The sequence below is a fragment of the Branchiostoma floridae genome, chromosome 5 (assembly GCF_000003815.2).
Source record: "Branchiostoma floridae strain S238N-H82 chromosome 5, Bfl_VNyyK, whole genome shotgun sequence".
NCBI lineage: Eukaryota > Metazoa > Chordata > Leptocardii > Amphioxiformes > Branchiostomatidae > Branchiostoma > Branchiostoma floridae.
Window position 1 is genome coordinate 21,892,943 of NC_049983.1, and position 6,052 is coordinate 21,898,994.

The following is a 6,052-nucleotide window of genomic DNA, read 5'->3' on the forward strand; positions in this document are numbered from 1 at the left end:
GGCACTCGTGATAGGCACCCTAGTTTGGGGGATAGATGTCTCTTTCTGGCCATATGTTGCGATTATACATTCCCGTGGTTCCGAGGCCACGATGACGTCATAGGCCTGGACAGGTGAACACCCGGTATTACCGCCTCAGGCCCTCGGACGGCTGCAGAGGCCGGGTCTTTCGCGCCAGGTCGACGCGGACGGCCGACGGGCATGTCTTGGTGCTAAAATTCGGCGGCACTTCCTTGGCATATAAAAAATAGGAGTAAAAGAACCCCGCTCAATGCATTGCAATGGAGAGAGGTTCTTTTAAGAGCCCTTAAGAGCGGCGACGCGATGAGCGACTGCCATGTGTCCCCAGCCATGCTCCTGGCCAAGGCGCTCGTGATAGGCACCCTAGTTTGGGGGATAGATGTCTCTTTCTGGCCATATGTTGCGATTATACATTCCCGTGGTTCCGAGGCCACGATGACGTCATAGGCCTGGACAGGTGAACACCCGGTATTACCGCCTCAGGCCCTCGGACGGCTGCAGAGGCCGGGTCTTTCGCGCCAGGTCGACGCGGACGGCCGACGGGCATGTCTTGGTGCTAAAATTCGGCGGCACTTCCTTGGCATATAAAAAATAGGAGTAAAAGAACCCCGCTCAATGCATTGCAATGGAGAGAGGTTCTTTTAAGAGCCCTTAAGAGCGGCGACGCGATGAGCGACTGCCATGTGTCCCCAGCCATGCTCCTGGCCAAGGCGCTCGTGATAGGCACCCTAGTTTGGGGGATAGATGTCTCTTTCTGGCCATATGTTGCGATTATACATTCCCGTGGTTCCGAGGCCACGATGACGTCATAGGCCTGGACAGGTGAACACCCGGTATTACCGCCTCAGGCCCTCGGACGGCTGCAGAGGCCGGGTCTTTCGCGCCAGGTCGACGCGGACGGCCGACGGGCATGTCTTGGTGCTAAAATTCGGCGGCACTTCCTTGGCATATAAAAAATAGGAGTAAAAGAACCCCGCTCAATGCATTGCAATGGAGAGAGGTTCTTTTAAGAGCCCTTAAGAGCGGCGACGCGATGAGCGACTGCCATGTGTCCCCAGCCATGCTCCTGGCCAAGGCGCTCGTGATAGGCACCCTAGTTTGGGGGATAGATGTCTCTTTCTGGCCATATGTTGCGATTATACATTCCCGTGGTTCCGAGGCCACGATGACGTCATAGGCCTGGACAGGTGAACACCCGGTATTACCGTCTCAGGCCCTCGGACGGCTGCAGAGGCCGGGTCTTTCGCGCCAGGTCGACGCGGACGGCCGACGGGCATGTCTTGGTGCTAAAATTCGGCGGCACTTCCTTGGCATATAAAAAATAGGAGTAAAAGAACCCCGCTCAATGCATTGCAATGGAGAGAGGTTCTTTTAAGAGCCCTTAAGAGCGGCGACGCGATGAGCGACTGCCATGTGTCCCCAGCCATGCTCCTGGCCAAGGCGCTCGTGATAGGCACCCTAGTTTGGGGGATAGATGTCTCTTTCTGGCCATATGTTGCGATTATACATTCCCGTGGTTCCGAGGCCACGATGACGTCATAGGCCTGGACAGGTGAACACCCGGTATTACCGCCTCAGGCCCTCGGACGGCTGCAGAGGCCGGGTCTTTCGCGCCAGGTCGACGCGGACGGCCGACGGGCATGTCTTGGTGCTAAAATTCGGCGGCACTTCCTTGGCATATAAAAAATAGGAGTAAAAGAACCCCGCTCAATGCATTGCAATGGAGAGAGGTTCTTTTAAGAGCCCTTAAGAGCGGCGACGCGATGAGCGACTGCCATGTGTCCCCAGCCATGCTCCTGGCCAAGGCGCTCGTGATAGGCACCCTAGTTTGGGGGATAGATGTCTCTTTCTGGCCATATGTTGCGATTATACATTCCCGTGGTTCCGAGGCCACGATGACGTCATAGGCCTGGACAGGTGAACACCCGGTATTACCGCCTCAGGCCCTCGGACGGCTGCAGAGGCCGGGTCTTTCGCGCCAGGTCGACGCGGACGGCCGACGGGCATGTCTTGGTGCTAAAATTCGGCGGCACTTCCTTGGCATATAAAAAATAGGAGTAAAAGAACCCCGCTCAATGCATTGCAATGGAGAGAGGTTCTTTTAAGAGCCCTTAAGAGCGGCGACGCGATGAGCGACTGCCATGTGTCCCCAGCCATGCTCCTGGCCAAGGCGCTCGTGATAGGCACCCTAGTTTGGGGGATAGATGTCTCTTTCTGGCCATATGTTGCGATTATACATTCCCGTGGTTCCGAGGCCACGATGACGTCATAGGCCTGGACAGGTGAACACCCGGTATTACCGCCTCAGGCCCTCGGACGGCTGCAGAGGCCGGGTCTTTCGCGCCAGGTCGACGCGGACGGCCGACGGGCATGTCTTGGTGCTAAAATTCGGCGGCACTTCCTTGGCATATAAAAAATAGGAGTAAAAGAACCCCGCTCAATGCATTGCAATGGAGAGAGGTTCTTTTAAGAGCCCTTAAGAGCGGCGACGCGATGAGCGACTGCCATGTGTCCCCAGCCATGCTCCTGGCCAAGGCGCTCGTGATAGGCACCCTAGTTTGGGGGATAGATGTCTCTTTCTGGCCATATGTTGCGATTATACATTCCCGTGGTTCCGAGGCCACGATGACGTCATAGGCCTGGACAGGTGAACACCCGGTATTACCGCCTCAGGCCCTCGGACGGCTGCAGAGGCCGGGTCTTTCGCGCCAGGTCGACGCGGACGGCCGACGGGCATGTCTTGGTGCTAAAATTCGGCGGCACTTCCTTGGCATATAAAAAATAGGAGTAAAAGAACCCCGCTCAATGCATTGCAATGGAGAGAGGTTCTTTTAAGAGCCCTTAAGAGTGGCGACGCGATGAGCGACTGCCATGTGTCCCCAGCCATGCTCCTGGCCAAGGCGCTCGTGATAGGCACCCTAGTTTGGGGGATAGATGTCTCTTTCTGGCCATATGTTGCGATTATACATTCCCGTGGTTCCGAGGCCACGATGACGTCATAGGCCTGGACAGGTGAACACCCGGTATTACCGCCTCAGGCCCTCGGACGGCTGCAGAGGCCGGGTCTTTCGCGCCAGGTCGACGCGGACGGCCGACGGGCATGTCTTGGTGCTAAAATTCGGCGGCACTTCCTTGGCATATAAAAAATAGGAGTAAAAGAACCCCGCTCAATGCATTGCAATGGAGAGAGGTTCTTTTAAGAGCCCTTAAGAGCGGCGACGCGATGAGCGACTGCCATGTGTCCCCAGCCATGCTCCTGGCCAAGGCGCTCGTGATAGGCACCCTAGTTTGGGGGATAGATGTCTCTTTCTGGCCATATGTTGCGATTATACATTCCCGTGGTTCCGAGGCCACGATGACGTCATAGGCCTGGACAGGTGAACACCCGGTATTACCGCCTCAGGCCCTCGGACGGCTGCAGAGGCCGGGTCTTTCGCGCCAGGTCGACGCGGACGGCCGACGGGCATGTCTTGGTGCTAAAATTCGGCGGCACTTCCTTGGCATATAAAAAATAGGAGTAATAGAACCCCGCTCAATGCATTGCAATGGAGAGAGGTTCTTTTAAGAGCCCTTAAGAGCGGCGACGCGATGAGCGACTGCCATGTGTCCCCAGCCATGCTCCTGGCCACGGCGCTCGTGATAGGCACCCTAGTTTGGGGGATATATGTCTCTTTCTGGCCATATGTTGCGATTATACATTCCCGTGGTTCCGAGGCCACGATGACGTCATAGGCCTGGACAGGTGAACACCCGGTATTACCGCCTCAGGCCCTCAGACGGCTGCAGAGGCCGGGTCTTTCGCGCCAGGTCGACGCGGACGGCCGACGGGCATGTCTTGGTGCTAAAATTCGGCGGCACTTCCTTGGCATATAAAAAATAGGAGTAATAGAACCCCGCTCAATGCATTGCAATGGAGAGAGGTTCTTTTAAGAGCCCTTAAGAGCGGCGACGCGATGAGCGACTGCCATGTGTCCCCAGCCATGCTCCTGGCCAAGGCGCTCGTGATAGGCACCCTAGTTTGGGGGATAGATGTCTCTTTCTGGCCATATGTTGCGATTATACATTCCCGTGGTTCCGAGGCCACGATGACGTCATAGGCCTGGACAGGTGAACACCCGGTATTACCGCCTCAGGCCCTCGGACGGCTGCAGAGGCCGGGTCTTTCGCGCCAGGTCGACGCGGACGGCCGACGGGCATGTCTTGGTGCTAAAATTCGGCGGCACTTCCTTGGCATATAAAAAATAGGAGTAAAAGAACCCCGCTCAATGCATTGCAATGGAGAGAGGTTCTTTTAAGAGCCCTTAAGAGCGGCGACGCGATGAGCGACTGCCATGTGTCCCCAGCCATGCTCCTGGCCAAGGCGCTCGTGATAGGCACCCTAGTTTGGGGGATAGATGTCTCTTTCTGGCCATATGTTGCGATTATACATTCCCGTGGTTCCGAGGCCACGATGACGTCATAGGCCTGGACAGGTGAACACCCGGTATTACCGCCTCAGGCCCTCGGACGGCTGCAGAGGCCGGGTCTTTCGCGCCAGGTCGACGCGGACGGCCGACGGGCATGTCTTGGTGCTAAAATTCGGCGGCACTTCCTTGGCATATAAAAAATAGGAGTAAAAGAACCCCGCTCAATGCATTGCAATGGAGAGAGGTTCTTTTAAGAGCCCTTAAGAGCGGCGACGCGATGAGCGACTGCCATGTGTCCCCAGCCATGCTCCTGGCCAAGGCGCTCGTGATAGGCACCCTAGTTTGGGGGATAGATGTCTCTTTCTGGCCATATGTTGCGATTATACATTCCCGTGGTTCCGAGGCCACGATGACGTCATAGGCCTGGACAGGTGAACACCCGGTATTACCGCCTCAGGCCCTCGGACGGCTGCAGAGGCCGGGTCTTTCGCGCCAGGTCGACGCGGACGGCCGACGGGCATGTCTTGGTGCTAAAATTCGGCGGCACTTCCTTGGCATATAAAAAATAGGAGTAAAAGAACCCCGCTCAATGCATTGCAATGGAGAGAGGTTCTTTTAAGAGCCCTTAAGAGCGGCGACGCGATGAGCGACTGCCATGTGTCCCCAGCCATGCTCCTGGCCAAGGCGCTCGTGATAGGCACCCTAGTTTGGGGGATAGATGTCTCTTTCTGGCCATATGTTGCGATTATACATTCCCGTGGTTCCGAGGCCACGATGACGTCATAGGCCTGGACAGGTGAACACCCGGGATTACCGCCTCAGGCCCTCAGACGGCTGCAGAGGCCGGGTCTTTCGCGCCAGGTCGACGCGGACGGCCGACGGGCATGTCTTGGTGCTAAAATTCGGCGGCACTTCCTTGGCATATAAAAAATAGGAGTAAAAGAACCCCGCTCAATGCATTGCAATGGAGAGAGGTTCTTTTAAGAGCCCTTAAGAGCGGCGACGCGATGAGCGACTGCCATGTGTCCCCAGCCATGCTCCTGGCCAAGGCGCTCGTGATAGGCACCCTAGTTTGGGGGATAGATGTCTCTTTCTGGCCATATGTTGCGATTATACATTCCCGTGGTTCCGAGGCCACGATGACGTCATAGGCCTGGACAGGTGAACACCCGGGATTACCGCCTCAGGCCCTCAGACGGCTGCAGAGGCCGGGTCTTTCGCGCCAGGTCGACGCGGACGGCCGACGGGCATGTCTTGGTGCTAAAATTCGGCGGCACTTCCTTGGCATATAAAAAATAGGAGTAAAAGAACCCCGCTCAATGCATTGCAATGGAGAGAGGTTCTTTTAAGAGCCCTTAAGAGCGGCGACGCGATGAGCGACTGCCATGTGTCCCCAGCCATGCTCCTGGCCAAGGCGCTCGTGATAGGCACCCTAGTTTGGGGGATAGATGTCTCTTTCTGGCCATATGTTGCGATTATACATTCCCGTGGTTCCGAGGCCACGATGACGTCATAGGCCTGGACAGGTGAACACCCGGGATTACCGCCTCAGGCCCTCAGACGGCTGCAGAGGCCGGGTCTTTCGCGCCAGGTCGACGCGGACGGCCGACGGGCATGTCTTGGTG

The 6,052-nt window shown here is 56.5% G+C and overlaps 1 protein-coding gene across 1 annotated transcript in view; it reads right to left on the reverse strand.

Annotated features, from left to right (window-relative positions):
* Window positions 1-6,052, reverse strand: part of LOC118416456 (EF-hand calcium-binding domain-containing protein 12-like) — a 14,575-nt gene that overhangs the window by 1,346 nt on the left and 7,177 nt on the right. The window lies entirely within an intron of this gene.